The sequence below is a fragment of the Drosophila albomicans genome, chromosome 2L (assembly GCF_009650485.2).
Source record: "Drosophila albomicans strain 15112-1751.03 chromosome 2L, ASM965048v2, whole genome shotgun sequence".
Classification (NCBI taxonomy): Eukaryota; Metazoa; Arthropoda; class Insecta; order Diptera; family Drosophilidae; genus Drosophila; species Drosophila albomicans.
In genome coordinates, this window is record NC_047628.2 from 24,309,624 (window position 1) to 24,331,237 (window position 21,614).

At 33.5% G+C, this 21,614-nt stretch overlaps 1 protein-coding gene across 3 annotated transcripts in view; it reads right to left on the reverse strand.

Annotated features, from left to right (window-relative positions):
• LOC117565525 (dual 3',5'-cyclic-AMP and -GMP phosphodiesterase 11) overlaps window positions 1–21,614 on the reverse strand; it is a 150,803-nt gene that overhangs the window by 55,814 nt on the left and 73,375 nt on the right. Inside the window, exon 1 of one of the 3 annotated variants that reach the window (XM_052002685.1) lies at window positions 7,952–7,956. The exons of 1 other annotated variant lie outside the window; for it this stretch is intronic. The gene's annotated coding sequence lies outside the window, so the exon portion shown is untranslated. Of the gene's footprint in view, window positions 1–511; window positions 528–7,951; window positions 7,957–21,614 lie in introns of those variants that run through there. One more of the 3 variants, XM_034244669.2, reaches the window with a different exon arrangement.

Below are 21,614 nucleotides of genomic sequence, written 5' to 3' on the forward strand. Positions count from 1 at the left end.
CGTTAACGTCAGCAGCGGCAGCGGCGTCGCTGCTCAGTACCCAGAGTGAGAGTCCAAGTCAGACAGGCCAAGCAAGTGCAGGAGAGAGAGAGAGAGCCAAAGTTTGAGAGAGCACTTCTTTGTGTATATGTGTGTGTGTGTGTGTGTGCTTCCAGCTTTGCTCAAATCTTGTAATGCTGTTGTTGTTTTGTTGTTGTTTGTGTATGTTCTTTCTTCACCTCACTTCGCTTGTTGGTGGATTTGTGTGCCGTCTTTTTGGCACCCAACGAGTTCAAAGTCCACATTTAGGGAAGCGTAATTCCAACATTGGCCAATTTTCAATCGCTTGTAAACATGCTGCATCTTGCAGCTGTAGTTGTAGTTGTAATTGTTGTTGTAGTTGGGCCTGTTTGCCTTCACACTTGGCCCAGTCGCAATCTAGGTGCTAACTAAGACTAATTCTCGCCTTCGTGCCCTTGCCTCCCGCCCTCTCCCTACTTACAGCAGCTGCTAGCATCAATTACATACGTACAATATTACAGCTTATCTGCTGGCAAGTTCGCTTCCACAACTGGAATCCAATGCCATTGGAAGAGCAACAACTGCGGAATGAAAACAAACGAATGCTGCGTCTGCAGTTTTATTCCAATTTATCGTGGGCTAGGAATTTCGCTTAAGTTTTTCTCATTCTCAACCAAACGAAATATAGTTCACACAACATTAATTTCTTCGCTATTAAATATTTAATTGACACGTGTGCCATAAAGTCCTCAAATACTCTTTGTTATATTAAAGTATTCAGTAGGAATTTGAAATACCAAAAATAAACATATAAATAGTAACTAAAAAATGTACATTCTATTCTAAATGAGTACTTAAATTTTAATAATGGGAATAACATATTTTGTGCAGTATTTTTCGAATTATTTCCGTAAAAATTCACATTCAAAGAAATGTAATAAAAGTTGCGATTTTAGTCATGCAAACAATAAAACCAAAAATAAAACTGAGTATTTCCAGAAATTACACACATGTAAAATGCAATATCAAAAATTACAACGAAATATAATAGAATTTCTTAGACAAACGGCAATTAAAATTACACGAATTGATCAAAATATTTCAGTTTTCAGTATTTCCTGGAATAAAGCTTTTGATCATTGCAACACATTTTGTGGAATGTGTGAGTGTATTCGGTTATCGTTGCGGTTTTTCTTTTTGTTTTGAACTTTTTTTGGTTGTAATTTTTCATTTGCTTTGCTTGCAAAACAGTTTTTGGGCCATAAAACGAAAAGATTGCAAATGAAAATTGCAGTGGGCAAATGTCGAAAGATCTGTTCCGACCGACAAAAGTAAAACTTTGCGGTTGTAAAATGCCATGAACCATCGGAAAAATCGGAAAATAAACAATCGCGGCTCGTGTTGCACGTTGTCTGTTTGGCAATGGGGCAATATTTTGTGAGGGCATTCATGGCATCTATTCAAGCAGATACATACATATATGTTATGTGTACTATATAGTTCTTGACTCTAGTATCTGCTTGTGGTCACCTCGACATCGGCAACCCGATTGATTCAAACAATTAACAGCTTCACAGCATCGACTATCGAGTATTAGTCACACTCAATTGCCAATTGGCTGCCAACAATGGCCCAAGTCCAACACTCTAAGGCTGACACATAATAACAACCGAAACTTTCGTTTTATTTGTACTCTTTAAATTGCCAAAAAAATAAACAAATAACACACAAAATATATCTAGTTAAGAGCCGAAAACCATAACGAAACTTTGACGCCCTGCAGAGCTGTTGTTTATCACAGTCAATATTTTAAAGTTTTCAATGAAATTTGTTTACATTATACTGATGAGTTTATAATGAAACGGTTTAATTCATTATAAAAACAGTTGAGGATAGGAGAAGGTGGTAAATATGTTTTTAACGAAATAACAAATGTTTAAGAGAGGCGAACTCAATAATATTCTATCCTATAAATATAATAAAATAATAGTCTTTAATTGTTGTACATTTTATCATTCCATTATTCTCACAAATTCCTTTTTTAAATTTCATTTCAAATTTTTCGAATTTTTAAATTAAGTTCATATTCAAATTCTATATTTTTTTATGAATAATGGTAATTTTAGTGAAAAACATATATACAACAGCTGTTCTTATAGATTTAAAATTTTGTAACCCTTTTTTGTCAAGCTGGTAAAGTGGGTGAGAAAAACTACAAAAGTTAAAATATTAAAGAGAAACGTTTAAAATGAAATAAATTTGTTATTAACAGCTATTACATATCAAATAACATTAGGATAGGCTGTTATTAACAGTAAGTTTACAGTTTAGTTAGAGAATCCATTAAAATAACATAATTTTATTATTAACAGCTGTTAATGAAATAACATTTCGTTAAGCGGTTAACAGCAAGCTAACATTTAACAGCATTCATCAACTAAACTACAATTTGAATATTGTGATATATTTCGAACATTTATAACATTCTAAGGAATTATTTCAACAAATTTCTATTTTGAAATACATTTTAAAGTGAATAAAATATCTTTAATAAGTTTTCAGTTAAAATGAGGCTATTAAAAGTTAATAAAATATATCATAAATCTGGTTTTATAGATTTAAAAATATTTAACAGTTTTTCAAGTTGATAAATTGGATGAGAAAAACTAGAGTGATTAAGAATAATAAAGAGAAACATTTAAAATAACTTAAATTGGTTATTAACAGCTGTTACTGTTTAACAGCTGTTACTGTAAATATCGAAAATGATAACAGCATGTTAACAGTTTAGCTAGCATTTACCAACTGAACTACAATTGCAATATTGTTATATATTACGAACATTTATTAACAGCTGTTACTGTACATATCGAACTCATTAACATTTTGTCACGCTGTTATTAACAGCAAGTTAACATTTCAGCTTGGATTTACCAACTGAACTACAATTTGAATATAGCCGCTGTTGAGGTGAGCAGACAGTTCAGACAACAAGCGAATTACGGTTGCCAGGTTGCTAGGTTGCTGGGTTGTTGCTAGTGGGGCATGGTTGAGGCAACACATGTGCGGCAGCAGCAGCAGCGACAACAAAAAATTATAGACTCATAGAGACTATTGACCGTTCTACATACTACATAGTGACAGACGACAGACGACTGACGACATTCGACGAGTTTAAGTACATACAAACTGTATTTGTGTCTGATTTAGTATCAGCAGACACGAAGCCAGACAAAACAAAAGAACAGATCTTCTCATTCTTGAGGCAACTAGACAATGGCATAAAAACCCAATTGTGTTAAGTATGGGAAAGTTTGTTTTTTTGTTCTTTAACTTCTCGAATGTTTCCATGAAACTAAGTTAAACAAATAAACAAGGCGACAATTAATAATGATATTTGCTCAGTATTAAATAATTTCTATTTTTACTTGTTACTATTTTTATATACGAGTAGTTGGTTCTTTTCAATATATTTCTCGTTATACGAAATTGCATTACAAATTGTTTTGCAATTGCAGCAACAGCAACAGCAGCTGATGCTGCCGTCATGTTAACATTTCCCCCATTTCAAAGCCAGCTTCTCGTTCTTCGTTCCCATCCATTCACATCATCGACATCGACGTCGACATCATTGTGACTCTGGTCCATTAAAATGAAAGCACACATTGAAAGGCAACGTGAGCCAATTTTTAGCTGCAACTGTGTGTGTGTGTGTGTGTGTGTGTGGGAAAATCTTTTGCTCTTGATTGGCGCTCATATTTGATTCAATTAGGTTTTTGGTAGCAAATTGTTTGCCGGCGCTCTTTAGCATTTGAATGCACTGAGAATAAGAATGTGCATGAGCAAATGTGAAAAGGGGCATGGCGGGGAATCCCCCCTCAAACAAATTCAATTGATTTTGCTCAATGAACTTTTATATGCAGCAGTTGTCACAGGGTTCACTATAATTTCAGCTAATGCTAAGAATAGTTAGCGAGCAAGAATTTAATAATTTAGTACATTACAAAGAGATTCTAATATTTATTAGAATATAGAAAGTTTAATTTCTTTGGAAAGTCTGTTATTTTTTTAACTATTTGAAATTTCTTTTTATAAATTTTACTTGATATTAACAAAACTATGCAATTCCTTAACAACTTGCTTTAATATTTATTCACTTTTATATTTATATACTTGATGTATATGTGCTTCAGAGATATATAATATTATACATTATCTATTTAATAAATAAATAAATATTCCAATTAAATAATAACTAAATAATATTAAAATATGAAGTATTCAACTATCTTTTATACACTATGAATTAAACAAATAAATAAATATGAATATAAAATAATAAATAACTAATATTACAGTTAAGTAAAATAAAATCGAGATGCTTGAGTTAATTTTAAGTCATCAATAATTTTCAACATTTATTTCTCATACGACTTTTTTAATTCCTCAATCATTTTAAATTTTCTTTTTTATTTATTGACTTCTTAATGCGTAGTGTAAAATATTTCGATTTGAATATGTGAAAATGTCGATAACATATCGTTATACTATTGACGATAGATCGATAGCGTATGGGATATCGATGACGTGAAAAGGGAGAAAACAATTGAATTTAAAACAAGATAGAAAGCTACTGTTGAGTGTGCTCGACTGTGAGATACTCGCTACCCATTTTAAATAAGAGCAAAATATTGCGGTATTATTTTCAAATTATACCGAATATACTACAAAAGTATTAAAAATATACCGAATGGTATATTTGGTATGTCGATATAGTATCACATTCAAAATATACCATAGTCGGCACAATATACCAGATTTTCAGCCAAAGCAACTGAGATAATTTTTAAGTAGGCGATAAAAAGTATTTCTTTAATAACTTCCACAATTTTTATCTGATTGCAACCAAATTTTCAGGAATCACAATTGCTGTAGTTATTATTGTATATACGAAAATACGACTCTAGCTTTAAAATTAGTATAAAAATTAAACAAAATATAATGACACTCGAAATATAATCTGGCAAACATTCAACAGCATGCAAAATATCTGAAATTCCAATTTTAATTTGGACAAATTTATTTTTTAAGCATTGTTTTGAAAACGCAATGTAAACAAAGCTGACTTAATAAGTGCACTGCATTTGCATTTGCATTTGCAACAAAAAAGGGATTTCTATGTATTTACCGCAAAATGAACAAAAAAGCAAAAAGAATAGAAATAACAAAAAAAGAAAAGGGAAGACAAATCACAGCTAACAACGGTCACGTTTTTTAGCGATCCGTACAAATGCATTGTAATAGCGCCTGGTATCTAAGTGTTATATCAACAGTGCCGACAATTGCCCAAGTCACAATGACAACACAAACTGAGCAGCAAACTGAAACTGAAACAGAAACAGAAACAGACAAAAAAATACAAACAAAAAACACACACTAAAAACACAAAAAACAATCGCACAAATTAATGCCAAGATAATCAACGCACAACAACAACAACAACAACAATGGAAACAAAAGCAACGGCAACGGGACATTTGTAATGCAAAACTCTCTGTAGAATGCGACGCAAATCATCAGCTGGATGGGAGAAGCGGCAACAACAACAAGAACAGCAAAAACAACAACAACAAAAACAACAAATACAACTACGGTAGCAAAAAGCAACTGAAACGAGGTGTTAATCGAATGCACACCGGGCGAGACACGACAAAAACACGAGAAACAAAGTGGACAACCTGCAGATGAAGTGAGGGGAAGAGAGGGGTAAAGAGGGGAGAGGAGAATGGCTTGAAGGAGGCTGCGAGAGGAGAGCGAAAGAAACACTAAAGCACAATTTAAACGACTACAAAATAAATACTTAAAATTAATGAAAGCACGACTCGAAAATATCGGGTGAAAAGCTCTGCTCGACTATAAATGAAAATCATTCAATTTTGAAGACTATAAATGAAAATCATTTAATTTTTAAGCTACCCAGTCCCAGAATAATATAATTATAATGAGATTTTCTGTAAGTCAATTCTGCATTAAAATAGAAAAATCGAAATAATTACTTTATTATTATATCGAAAATATCGGACGAAAAGCTCTGCTTGACCATAAATGAAAATTATTACAATTTTAAGTCTAAACATTATAATTCTAATGACATTTTCTGTAAATTAACTCCTCATTATTTCATAATAATTACCTTATTAATTATTATTATCGAAAATAAAGATTTTCTGTAAGTCAATTCTACAATCGAAATGGAAATATAAAACTATAAACACCTTATTATATTATACAAAAATATCAGCATCGAATATAATTTTACTATTTAGGTTGCAAATGAAGCTTGATAAATGTTCCGATAAAAAGTAAAATTAAAATTAAAATTCTACTTCATATGAAAATCATTATTATTATAATTATTTTCAATCGAAAATAATTTTACTATTTAGCAAATGAAACTTAATATTCCATGAAATATTAAAATCACTTAAATATTTCGCCTATTTAAGTTGCCTCTTAATATTTTTAAAAAAAATATTTTTATAAAATAATAATAACCTTATTATATAGTACAACTCTAATCTAGTATATATTTCAAAGAAAAACGTTATTAACTGTTAAACAAACTACAGATCAAAATAAATTAAATTTGATCTCAATTAAAATGCATCGAGAAATTTAAAATTTTTATTTTTGAAAAAGATTTTTGGTGATGGTAAAACAATGAAGAATTATAGCTGTAAAACACTTTTCTTCTTTTTATCCCGCATAAGAATAAGAGACTGCTTTACTCTCAATTAGAAAAATAACCATTTTTAACTACTAAAGAATTGAATTGTTAAAAAGAACATTATTATGTTACTCTACTACTTAACTTAATTTGTGTTAGCTTTCAAAACGACTTGAGATAAATTCACGATCAGAATTACGTGAGTAAGTAAGTAGACAACTTTACAGTATATTGTTTAAAGTAATACAAGTATTATAGTATATACCCACTCGTAGACCACAAGTGCAAGTATAGAGAAATAAGCAACGACAACAACAACAACGGGAACAACAGCGACAACTTGACGTCAGGGTCGCGAGTCGCGAATCGCACTCGAGAACCGCATAAAACATAAAGAGTGCTGCGTTACAAGTGCGACTCTCAACTACTACTAGATATCTATACTATATAGCCAATATATGTATTGGCTGCGAATGACCGACCGATTGTCGCTGACTAACTTAAACAGATTGAACCCCGGCTTCTTGACAGATGCAAATTGGAAATGCAAACTGCAAAAATCGAAGCTGCAATTTAATTGAGCAATAAATGACGGAAATTTGATGTCAAAGCACGACTCGATTCGTATTTGCCGTAAAAGGTTAACAAAAATGTTGACAACTAAATAAAATTGTTCATTAAAATAACTTGGCGACAAATTGTTCAACGTCGTTCTGTTCTGTATGCCAAAAGGAGGCTTGTCAACTGGCAATCGAGGAATTGAGCAAGAATTCTTACAGTTATTAGTTGAATAAATTATGCGAGTCTCTCTAATATATGCAGCAATAGAATGTCGCTTGTTGGTAAATATTTATATAAGAAGAAGGGGAAAAGCGCTTTGAATATATTACGAGTATAAAAGTCACAAGAGAATATATTTCTTTATATTAAATACAAGTCACATTTTACTAGTTTTTTTTTCTTATGTGGAGGCTTGTCATGTGCTTAGAAATAGTTACGTATAAATGAAATAGGAATGAGAGAAACGTGTGCTTACTTATTGGTTAAACAAAGTCTCGCGAAAATGAATAATAATTATAATAAATATTAGTAACTAATGAGGAGGCTTGGCAAGAGCAAAATAGGTTTTTTTTTCAAATGAAATAAACTAAACTGTTTTATGCATTTTTTTATTCAAATGATTTATTTTCCAAGAAATTTTCTTTTTCTTACAAACTCTGTAAATTGAATTGTTTTCGTAATATTTTTCCCTGAATAATTCTTCAATTTGACCGCGTTAATTACACTATCAAGATCAAAGTCACAAATGTATCATTTATAATATTAACATATGACAACGTGCGCTTAGAATTCGTTGGGATTTTTATCGTTTAGTCAACAGATTTATCTATAATCGTAAATTGTAATTTACTCTGCTTACATTCCGCCAAAATTACTCATACGCAACGTGGGCAGCGAATTCACTCAACCTAGCTAACGTTACGATATTTACGTAAAGTAAAAGCTTTTTCGCTTAGCCAAGACACGAACCACAACACAACGAATCACGTAAAATGACAAAAGCTTTGGCAAAATCGTAAGTGAAGAAAGCTCTTAAATGATTTTAATGCACAAAAACATAACAAATTCATTGTTAAATTTCTTGCCGCGGGTGTTTCTTTAATAAATTCTAAGCTTAGCACACATGAAATTTATGATCTATTTTAATGCCGCAACTCGTATGCAAAACTCATCGAAAAATCGTTGTGTCCAGAGAGAAGCTTTGGCCACTCAACGTGTCATTCAACTCTCAGTCGTGGGCTGTGTGTACCGAGTACGTGACCATAAATTGACCTCTTCAGGCAGCCGAGGCGAAACGTGCTACATAAACCACCTGTGGGCACCCACACACCAACACACACACACACACACACACAGATGATGGCCATAAAAGTGGCAACAAAAATGCTTAAAAGAGAGAATGCACATAAAATTTAAACACCTTTTAGACAGCGAGGCAGCGAGACAGCGTTCTGGATGTTTAAAATTCAATTTGAAAAGCCAGCTTGTTATTGTTGCTGTAAACTGCGCAATTGCCAATTATTTTGCACCTTAAACGAGACACTTGAGTATTTTGATTTGGAGCATATGGCCACAAAACAGCGTTCAGGGGCGGACAAAAAACACAGAATTCATCGTAGACAAGAGCACAAACAATAAAAAGGACACACAGCTACAAAAAACAAAAAGGTATCCTTTTACGGTGGCAATGAACTGGCTTGCTACTTGTTGCAAGGTCTCTTTCTCTTTCTTGCTCTCTCTCTCTCTCTGTTTTCTGTTCTTTCTGTTCCAGTCAATTAATTAATATGCATCTTAAAAGTGAAAAAGAAACACTTTCGCCATTTGCAATTAACATAATTAATTCTGTGGCCACTTTACTTAATGCACTTGCTAGGAAAATTTGTTGTCGGCATCGTTTTTGCAAGTTCGGAACTTAAACTCCCTTTTTTATTTTGCGTGCTGGCGAAAGTTTTCACTTTTTCTATTTTACATTGTTCTTTCTCCACTTCATGTTTTAGTTGTCATTAAAAGTTGGAGCAGCGGCTGGAAAAGGTTTTGGTCGAGCAGCTGCCTCCAATGTTCAGTTGCCCAAATGCACATAAATTAAACTGAATGCGAAACTTTTGTGCATACTCCCAACACCTGACTGCAAACGAGGAATAATCGACTAGCTTAGCGGTACTAATTATGTGTCTTTATTAAAAGAGTTGCAGCGTGTTTGCTATCAATACTGAATTACAAGTTTATAAAGTGACTTAAACATAATTAATTTGGTATTAATCTGCAACAGTATTTTTTGTGAAATATATAAAACAGCCTTAATACTTTATACTTGGATTGGATTTACTTTTATATTTCCAACAATTTTTGTTTTATTTTAAAATATTACTCTTTTGGTACTACACTATGATATCTGAAAGTTTGGTTGCGATTTGTTAAAATTTGCAAAAGTTATTTAAGAAATTCTTTTGTTGTGGTCTTAGAATATACCATAATTCTGAATGTAGTGACATATCAATATACCAAAAATAGGATTGGGTATATTTTAGTATTTTTTTTAAATTTTGATTCAGTATATTTTATAGTTAAAAATTTCGAAAGTTATTTAAGAAATTATGTTGTATTGGTCTTAGTTGCATTCGCTGACAAACTAGTATATTTTGTACATTGGTATATGTATACAATATTACATTTAGAATATACCATAATTTTAAATGTAGTGATATATCAATATATCAAATATAGGATTGGGTATAATTTAGTATTTTTTAGCTTTGATTCAGTATATTTTGTAGTTAAATATTTTGGAAGTTATTAAGAAATTCTTTTGTATGGGTCTCGATGGCTTTGTCTGACAATCTGGTATATTTTGTACTCTATAATATATTTTGAATATATATTATATTGTATACAGTATTTTTTCGGTATATTTATTTGATATATTGGGAATTGGTATGGGAAGAAATACATACTACGTCATCTATCTATTTGCTTTGACTGGCAGTCTGATATATTGTTCTCTACTCTATCTACTCTTTGGTATATTTTGAATGTAGTATTGTATTAAAATACCAAATATAGACTTTGGTATAATTTTGTATATTAGTTTGGTATATTTTAAAAATAATAAGGCAGTGCTTTGTTTTAATGCAATTAAGTAAACTCGATTGTAGCTTTCCTACTTGTTTTCAATAGCCTTTAGTTTAATAAGTTTGCTGTACTCTGAATGCTCTTTGTAGGGTGTGTGCTTAGTTGTTCTTTTCAGCGAGTTAAGCTCTTTGGCAATTCATTTAGCCAGTCCGTGGAAGTAGCAGAAGTAGAAAGAAAAGCAATAGTTGCTGTTGTAACAGCCGTAAGAGCAACAATGGTAACTAACTAAAATGCTTTAAGCTGCTTTTTGTTTTAGGCACTGAAACTTTTTTACGCCTTATCACAATTCACACGCACATGCCTACACACACACAGCTACACACACACACACATGGTCATATTGATAGCGTATAATACAAAAAGCGCTGGCTAGGCACACAACATAGTCAAGGCAACAGCTGCAGCACTCTTTTTGTCTCTCTCTCTCTCTCTCGCTCTGTCTCTGGCAGTAAATTCAATAAAGCCGTTGACCGCCGCACATGAATATTCCAAGTGAATGGTTAGCAGTTAGAGAGGGAGAGAAAAGCTGAAGCAAAGCACGCAGAAGAGTGATGAAGAGAAGAGAGAGAGAGAATGGGAGATGATGGAGAGCTCGGGCTCAAGGGAGTGCGGAAGGAGAACTCTAAACGGGCGTGTCTGTGCATGTGGCGCAATATTAATGCTATCAGCAAGTTGCCAACACGCACACACACACACACACATACAGACACACGCACGAAAGCACACACATAATTTCAATTAGGGCAAGTTGAAGCTCTGGAAGCAAGTCTCGCATCGACGTGTGGCTAATTAAGCGCCTGAAATCTTTCCCCCCCAAAAACTTCATTATGCTTCGGCACGAGAGCAAGTGATAATTGCCCAAGGAAGTCGTTGTTGTTGCTGTTGTTGTTGCTCTCGTTTCGATTGGCAGACAATTAAATTATGCTTAGCCCGCATAAGTATGCTATACAAATTTGAGTTGGCATGCGAAACAATCAGTTTACAACAACCAGCAACTGCTTGGTTAATTGAACTCAATGTGAGCTAAATGTTTAGTTAATTGTATTAAATAAATACACAAAAAACATTAAAGCAACTCTCTGCTCCACATATGTGACCTTCACAATGCGTTCCTTTCAGCCATAAAAGCATATTGGATAAGACCCTTCGCCCTTTCCCTCTCTCTCTCTCTCTCTTGCTCGCTTTCACTCACTCGCTCGCTATCTGCACACGCTTAATGTGCTATTAGCCAACTTTATTTCGTTGTGCATAGTTTGCCATCGTTGCTGTTGTTGTTGCTGTTGTTGTGGTCCTCTCGGGTTCTCCCCTATTGTGGTTATTTGTTATGCTGCAAATTAGCCTGGCCAATTAGTGTAAAGCTAATTCAATTCAATGCCTTTGGCTGACTTTGCCACCTAACGAAAGCATAAAGCCACACAACAACAACAACAACAACAATTTGACCACATAACGCTTGCCTTTTAATTCAATTTTAAATGCCACTGCTGAAATATGGTCAACACTAAAAGCCACTAATGGACTTTTTATATAACGAATAATTGGATTTACAAAAAATTGTGAAAAATCTGCGCAGCGCTCCGCAAATTAAAAATATCACAACAGCAAAAAAAAAAAAATATCAGCACAGGTCAAAAAGGCAAACGGATTTATGCTTTCATAATGGAAAAATCTGATATCCCAATGTAATTGATTCTGCAAAGTTTGTGGCAAGAGATTTTAAATGTAATTTTTTTACATGTTTTTTTCAAACGTGACATTTAATTGCGTTTTCACTCATTTTAAAATGAATGCAAAAGGAACTCAAAGCAAGCTCATTTTTTACACACTACAATTTTGATTGTACGAAGAAACAAAATTGTAATACTTTATGGAATAAAATGATTAAAAATAACTTTATAATGTATATTTTTTTTACAAAAAGAAAATAAACAAAATTCTTAAATTTCAAATCTTTTTGATCTTAAAAGTAGATTTTTTAATATCCAAATCTTGTTTAAACATTTTAGCAGCCAAAAAATCGTGTTTGAAGATTTATGTTCAAAGATTAAGAAGTTTTTAAATTAAGAGTTGCAATCTTCTTTTCAATCTAAAATAAAACTTTCTTGAAACAAGATTTTAATCCTACATTAAGAAGTTTTTCATCTTAAAATGCATATTTAGCATAAAAATCTAGATTTCAAATTTACTATATTCTTAAAAATCCTAATTCAAGATATTCTTTTTAAAACCTAAAAATCTGTAAACAGCTTTTCATCTAAATTGTGTTACCTCTGTGCAGAAAATAAAAATTTACAAAATGTAATCTACTTAATCCAGATTATATTATATTATATACAAATAAATAATAATCTACTTTAACAAACTATTATTGAATATATATTTCATTTCCATTTCTGCCACTTTCGACCTTTTGCAAGCAAATTAACCTTTACTCAGTGGCAAATCAAAAGCAACAACGAATTACGATAAATTCGCTAATTTGATTCAGATAATTTCCATGGCAATATGGAGTACGTAAAGCAAATTACAGAAGCTTATTATTTAAATGAGAGAGCAGCACAAAAACCACTAAAAGTACATCGATAATTCATAAAAACAAGTTGATAAAATAAAAAGCATAAATTCTCATTAAAAGTTTATTGCATTTGTTTTGGCAGTTGGCAGCCTGACAACAGGCAAGGACATCACAAAACTTTTACATCCAGCCGGACTACGGACAATGGCGAGGTTGGATGGATGTTGATGTTGATGTTGATGGCTAAAGCTCCAATTCGGACGCGGATGTGGACCCTCGACTTGGTCATGCTTGAGTTCAGAGAATGGAGACAACGACAAATGATAGCCGGGCATTTGATAGCCCTTCCAAAAAGCAATCCACAATCATAAATCACAAAGTCACAGACTGCGTGGAGAAGGAGGAGGAGAAGAGGAGTCAACGAGAGGAGTGTTGCATGCAACATTAATGGGGCAACAGATGGCAGAGATGGAGATGAAGATGGAGATCGCAGGCCAATGTCCTGTTGTTGAGTTGGCAATTTAAATAAATGTGCGATTAGTCAAAGTATCGATGGATATCTAATGAGACCCAATTGTTGCAAGGAATTTCAACAAACAACAAGTTGACAGCGACCATAATAAACTCATCGAGTTCATTGACCGTTAAATGGAAAATCAAATCAATGACTCATCAAAATTGTTTTGCCAACTTGTTTGCCAACTTTAGATCATTATGATGACACTGCGACTTGGCGTTTTTTTTTAAGTGCTTTATAAAGTTTTTAGTGCGTGACCCAATTGTCTTTAACAAGATGTTCGACTTGTTATCCGCTTCTTGTTTGTTGACCAAAAAGTTATGCCTAATTAATGTCGCTCTCTTTATTGTTGCTCTGATTATGAAATTACTTCACTGATTCAGCTTTTAGAGCTGCAAATATAAATTGTGTTAAATCTGCACGGATTACATTTTTAATGCAGAGAAAGCGAAGCAATGAAAGGGAGAAATAATGATTATCATACAACTTTTTGCTGTATTTGAGATCGAAACTAAAGTTCAATTATCACTGAAAACTATTGTTATTTAGTTTCATAGATTTTTAATTACTTTGCTTAGCGAATAATCTTGTTTTTACTCGCTTTTTTGATACTTTAGCTCAAGTTATCTTTTCGTTAAACGAATTTCATTAATGCTAAAAAAAATGAAACATAAAAAGTAACAGGAAACTTACTTCCAAATATAATACTTAAGGTTAACTACAAACTAAAAAAGTTGATTATGTTTAATGTTGGGAAAATCATAAACAAAAAACTTATTAATTGATGTAACTTTAATTTTATTTTACTTAAGTTAACTACAAGCTTAAAATAAAATTGAATTATATGTTTAATGTTAGAAAAAACATAACATTAAGTAACAAGGAACGCATTTATTCAACAATACTTATGTTCAACTACAAACTATAAATAAAATTAATGTATCTGATCAACATATTGTTGGAAAATACATAAAATATAACAAGAAACAAGAAACAATTTATGTAACTTAAACATTACTAAAACACACCTCAAACTAACACTTAAGTTTAACTACTAAAAATAGAATATATTTATCACTTTAGTGTTAAAAAACACAAACCTAAAAAGTAACAAGAAACTTTTTTATTTATGTAACAAAAACTATACTATTTAACACTCAAACTAATACTTAAGTTAAATTCCAAAAAAAAAATAAAATTGATTTATTAGGTGTTAGGAAAAATGAATGAAATGTAAATGAATTTATGTAACAAAAACTGTAAAATAAATAGTCGAGTTATTAGTTAAGTCTCGAACTAAATAATATATTGTTTTTTAATTGGTTAAAAATATATTATAATAAAGCAACTGAATAGAAGTATTTACACTTTAACTTAAACTAAACTGATTAGTTTAAAATGTATATATTAATATAAATAATGAATGTAAGAATGTAGAATGTAAGCTTAAATTGCAAAGTTGTGTATAAATAAGTTAAGCAAAGTGTTGTCTAATAAATTTATACTGCCAATTAAATGATATTGCTTGACTACAAAAAGTAATTGCTTAACAATGCCTATCAATTATTAAGACTTCAGTTATCTGAAATGCAAAGTGATGTCATCTTCTGACAATTTCAATTACAATAATTGCCCATTTCCACTTTCATAAATTGAAAGCACGAAACTTTTGCGATGCATGCAAATGACAAGAGAAACACAACAGCAACAGCGTTGAGATGAGGAGAAAGAGGAGAAAGCACCTTCACTCTCACCCAAGCAAACTTGGGCAAATAAAACATTTGTGCCCGTGACCACAGCCTGGCTGCCCTTTGACCCACTGCCCCAGTAGCAGCTGGATAACCTTTTCTTCTCTCTCTCACTCTCACTCTCTCTCTTGCTGTCTTCTTCGTTTTTTGCCTAACAAAAGCGCTTAAATTAATTGATCGGTGAAGCGAGTCGGGACAGGACGAGAAAAAGTCCAATAAAAACAAAATGTCGACTCCCCCAAAAAAAAGAGACCCAAAGCTGAAGGCTATCATAAATTTGTCCTTGGGGACTTGTCCCAAGTGTTGTTGCATTCGCTCTTTGCACTCAATTTATTTTGGCCACTTGACGCGCTTTTTATTTTGCGGTCGAGCCAAAGTGAAAAATTTTCATGTTTGCAATTGAATTACTTGCTGCTCGTGGTTTATCGATTGCGTTTCAATAAAAAGGTTATCGGGTTAAGACAGCGTCCAATTATCGGAGAACACTACCTAATTACAGTCCCTGTTTTTTTAGAATCTCCCATTTTTGTTGTTGTTGCTGGTGACATGGAAAATCACTTAGAGGTCGCTATTACACCTGCTGAAGTTTATTGACAACGCTTGAGAGGGTCATAAATACGAGCCCAAAATGTTAACGAGCCTGTCACGCTGCCCCATAAATTAAAGCCAGCTTCTCGAGAGACGACGACGACGACGCAACAAATCATCATCATCTCCACCATCATCATCAGCAGCAGCAGCCAGCGTCATCAACAAACATCATCATCGGGCTTCTTTTTTTTCTGGTTTGCCACACTTTCGGGGTATATCATGGCCGCATTATTTTGGCATCATTGGGCCATGAAAATGCCTATTTTTCTCCATGTCCAAGCGCCTTAATCGCAAACATATTGACTGTGCACCCAGCACCCAAATGAGTGCGAGACAGAGAACGAGAGAGCGTGTGAGAGAGGAAGATAGACACGTGGCTCTCTCTTATCAATAAATTACCAGTCACAGGCCTCGACAACAGCAGAAGCATAGAATAAACATTGTTATGTAAATGCAACGCTGATAAAGTCATGACTCTCTGCATAAATCACAGAGGGGCAAGGGAATAGACACACACACAAATATACAGAGTACCATGTATATAACATAGTCATCGAGCAGCGTTTTGATAACCTGAAGAGGACCAAGAGAATAGCATTCAACATATGTTAAACGAGTATAACGTTGCCAATAAACTGAATTCAACTTGCAAATAAAGCAGATAAAGATCTTAAAATTAACAAGAATTCATTCCGATAAATTCTTGAAGACTTCTTCACTATAAATTCCAGGCGAACATAATAAAGTAGCAGGTGGATTAACTCTACACACATGAGAAGAACATCTGAGAATACAAGTTTTCTTCCATAGTGTATTGTGTGATCTTTCTAATCAGCATATTTCGCTCTACACATTTTTTGACTTAATTTTTTGTAAACAAGAAAGTCTTTGTTACTTGAATGTGTGCAGGATATTCGTCCTTTACAGATTAGAACTATCCTTGGAAAACTCGACAAAGTAGTAGAGGATCCTTTGTAAATAATTTTGGATATTTTTCCGTGGGAAAAAAGTGCGCATTTGCGCCTTTTGCTTTTCAGGGAAACTGGAGAGTGAAACTCATTCTAACATATCACTCATGGAATTTGACCACAATCTATACAATGTCCCTTGGAGCAACTGAAATACCAGGCGAACATAGTAGAGCAGCAGGTAGATTAATCTAGAAATAAATATGGCTTACTATTTGTCTATTTCTCAAAACGTGTGCTCTTGCATGTGGATCTTAAGAGCGGGAGTCCGACAGTTTGGATTTCATGGGGCGAAATTAAAACTTTTGGCGCAAGTGACTTTGTCTACAGCCAGTCTAATAGTCACTATCTGTTGGCTTGGTAAAATATTAAACAAGTAAGAAAGCTACAGTCGAGTGTGCTCGACTGTGAGATACCCGCTACCCAGTTTTATTATAGGCAAAATATTGCGGTATCATTTTCAAAATATACCGAATATACTGCAAAAATACTAAAAATATACCAAGTGGTATATTTGGAATATCGATATAGTACACCATTCAAAATATACCATAGACGGCACAAAGTGCCAGATTGTCGGCCAAAGCAACTCAGACCCCTAGTAAGTAGGCGTTTTTGCCCATACAAAAGTATTTCCTTAATAACTTCCACTTATCTGATCGCAACCAAATTTTCAGGAATCATAAATACTATAGTAATTATAGTATGTTCCGTAACTCTAGCTTAAAAATTACGCTTGTTATTCGATTTTTTTTTATTTGCGGGGGCGGAAGTGGGCGTGGCAAAAATTTGAAACAAACTTGATCTGCAAACATAACAAATGCTGTCGAAAAAAAATTATAGCTCTATCTCTTTTAGCCTCTGAGATCCAGTGTTTCATACGGACAGACGGACAGACACACAGACGGACAGACGGACATGGCTAGATCGTCTCGGCTGTTGTCGCTGATCAAGAATATATATATTTTATAGGGTCGGAGATGCCTCCTTCTACCTGTTACATACATTTCCTGCCGGCACAAAGTTATAATACCCTTCTACCCTATGGGTAGCGGGTATAAAAATACAGTTATTCATGGGGAGCAGGTAGTATAATAAATTAGTAGTAAAAGCAAGAATAGCGCAACAATCGCGAGAGACTCGCGGATTAATCGCTTGACAATCACGGAACAATCGTAGTAAGTAAAAATCACGCGAAAATCGTAAAAATTTCATCAACTCGTAACTCCACGAAAAAATCTTTTAATCATTGCAATTCTTTCCTGCAGAACCCCGCAACAACATTTGCTATAATCGAGTAGTTTTTATACCCGCTTCCAATAGATAAATGGGTTTTATAACTTAGTAACATGCAGAAGAAGGCATCTCCGATGCCGTCAAGTATATATATTCTTGACCAGCGTCTACAGTTGAGACGATATAGCCATTCAGTATATTTTAGTATTTTTGCGGTATATGTATTTGATATATTTTATACCGTAATACAATATTTTGTTTTTATTCAAAATGTGTAGCGAGTATCTTACAGTCGAGCACACTCAACCATAGCTTTCTCACTTGTTCTAACTTGTGGACGCTTTTCTTTATTTGGCACCCGGAAATACTTTTGGCCATAAAAACGTTTTGCAAGAACACAATTCATTTTCTCTCATTTCAAATGGTTTAATTTTTTTCTGCGTCGTGTTTTTTTTTGGTGCCATGCAAATGGCCAAACGAGGCAGCAATTTAAAAGTGCCAAAAACAACGCCCCAAAAAGAGCCAACGAAGTGAATTAATTGACGCAAGAAATACCTTGTAAAAATATATAAAAGTGATGAGTAAATTAAATAAAATGATAGTATTAAACTCTTCGATTTTATTAAGTTCTACAGAAAAAGAAAATAATAATAATATTGCTAAAAAGTAACAAACTTTAGTTCAAATTGGGAAGGGAATAGAAATGAAAATGACTGTTTAACAATAACAATACAGTTTTTAAAAAAGGAAAGCAGATTTAAAAGTATAGTCTACTGTAATTTAGTTAAATACAGAGTAAGAAAAGATCATAAACAACTGTTTCGCTTTTGACCGCATCGTAAATAAAGTAAGCAGCCGCCTCTTTTTGTTTATTTGGCTTACATAACTCAACTGTTATTATACCCAACCCGCCCATTGCCCATTGTTTTACAGGGTATAGAGAAATTACCCAAAAAGCAGTGGACGTTAATTTTTAGCACTTCAAAGGCAAAAGGCGGTGGCAAATTTCGCACGTCATTTTAAGCTGGGCAAAAATTTGAAATGCAAAGTTTGCTCAGAACGCGTTAAAATACGACAATTGACTGAGGGGCCGAACCAAATAAATATAACTGTTAGCAGGCTAGAGCGGGAGGGGGAGAGGGGGAGAGAAGAGACAAGAAAATAGGCAGAATAGAGGGGAAGAACAACTTGAAGATGGCGACGTAGAAAGCAAAACGTTTGCTACAAGTAAATGTCAGCCACAAAATGAAATTCAAATAAATACACACACACAGTGGCATGAATACATGAGTGTGTATGTGTGTGTGCGTGTGCTTGTGTGTACATTTGGCAAAAGGCAAAACAATTTCATTATGTGCCACAGGCAAAGGACCGAGCAGGCAAACTTAGAGACAACATTGTGGCAGGATATCCCCCAAACCCTGCACACACACATGCACAGAGACAACTTACTCATACAGAAACATTCACACACACACACACGATTGCAAGGACACACGCATCAATGAAATTGAAAACTGCTACTGGCGAGGAATATTCGAAAGATACAAACTGATAGCTGATAAATTAAGGGTACTTAGAAGCTTGGATACTCTTGCGCTTACACCGCAAAAAAAAGATTTTAAAATCAGGATTTCGGTTTAAGTGCTAAGAATTTTGGTCTAAAAAGTGTGTCAAGAAAATAAAATTCTTAATGTTAGAAAATACGTCAAGATTTCACGTCCTTATTAATAAGAAATACAAATCTTATAGTTTTAGGACTGAAAATCTTATTATAAGACCAAAAAATATTATATCAAATCTGATTGTTTAGATCATTTAGAGTGATTCTCGAATATATTTTAATTATTTCCTCTTATTTTATATGCATTTTTTTTATGATTTTTTGTGTGATTTAGTAGTTGAATAGTCCAATAAACACATGGTTTCCAAAGCAATGCAATTCAATAATAAAAATTAAAGAAAGGCTTATTTTGGTTTGCTGCAAAAAAGCAAATTTATTTATCTAAAAGGTTAGTTCTAATTAAAATTAATACTGGTAAAGCAATGGCAGCGAAGGCCTTCAGCTTTAAAAAAGCAAATATTAATTGCAAACTAATGAAAATTCATTTCGTTTCATATATCGTCCAATTCCATTCAATTATTTTTATATTTATTTGTTTAGATGAATTTGTTACTTATTAGATTCTTTTCCCAAAATAAGAATGTGTACGACTTAAATTATTAAAAATTTGCTTTAACCTAAGACTACCTCTTTATTCTTTATTATTTATGCAACCTTTTTCCGAAAGTAAATTAAAATTAAAATACATTCTTCGAACGAAAGTTTTATATTTCAATTTACACAAATCACATTTTTTAATGAACTCATTCTTATTTCATTCAGATTATTCATATTAAAAGTCAATGTAGAATTTGTAACTACAATTTTTAGTAACTGTTGCAGAGTTGTGTGAGAATTCAAGTTACCCCTAAAGCATTATAACGTGATGTAAACTGAGTCAGATTTTGTGTGTTTGACTTTTTTTTTTGCGACAGTCAGGTCAGGTCGCTAGCTGCCATATGGATGTGTAGAATGTGTTGTGTGTGAGTGTGTGATGTGGGTGTGTTCATGTGTGTTGTGTTGTGCTGTGAATATCGCATGCAAATCTCGTGAATGACATTTGTGGATTAAAGGGTTCGCTCTCGTCGTGTTTGGGTTTCCAATCCCGTCCCGAAATTCACGACAAATGCAAAAGCAATTGTCTCAAGCATTTTTCTTGTCGATTTCAGATGCCACTTGCTGGTTTCCTTCTGTCTCTGTCTCTATCTCTTTTCCCCACTCCCCCTTGCTGTCTCTCTTTGTTGCCTGGCCCGCGGCGCGTGTGCGCAATTTTGATTTTAACACAAAATTATTCACAATAAAAGTGACAGCTTAAAAGGATTGCTCGCCAAAATTTACAAGTAATCTCAAAGGAGTTTTCTTGCGTTTTCCCAACAGCCATACACATACACATACACATACACATAAATTTTTTTTGCTTTGCGTGCTCGTGCGTGTAATGATCTTGGTTAGGCACTTGGCTTCAATGTTGGCACCACAAAACTTTCACTCGTGTGGCATTAAAAGCCAATTAGCATTAAGTATTTTCAAAGCTGACGCTGTGGCTAATTACATTTCGCATTTCGCAGCACAAAACTTTGCTTGTTTCGCAATGCCAAAAGCCGCAAGGATAACGCCGCCCAAAAAGTTGTCTAATGACACAAACATAAAAGCAAAGCCAACATGCCGCAGGCTTGCAACATTTCTAATTGCATTTTGACTGCTTTTCAATTCAATGACAACACTTTCTTTACAGGGCATATACACAATTAAAATGTCCAGCAATTTGTTTTGAAAATTTCTGCTCATAAAGTTGCACGCTCTGTTGGCCATGTGGCAAGATAAATGATTCACACGTTTGAGCATGTCACTAATATACGACTTCAACAACGAGAGAGAGAGAAGGCTATGCTACAGTGCCTCCTAAATGTATGCAACACATTTTGCAATAAAGTTAAATTATGCGTCAAAATGAAGAGCAGCAAAATTCTTGAGCTCATCAACTGCTGTTTTTGTTGTCTACGCTCAGTTTTGCTGTTG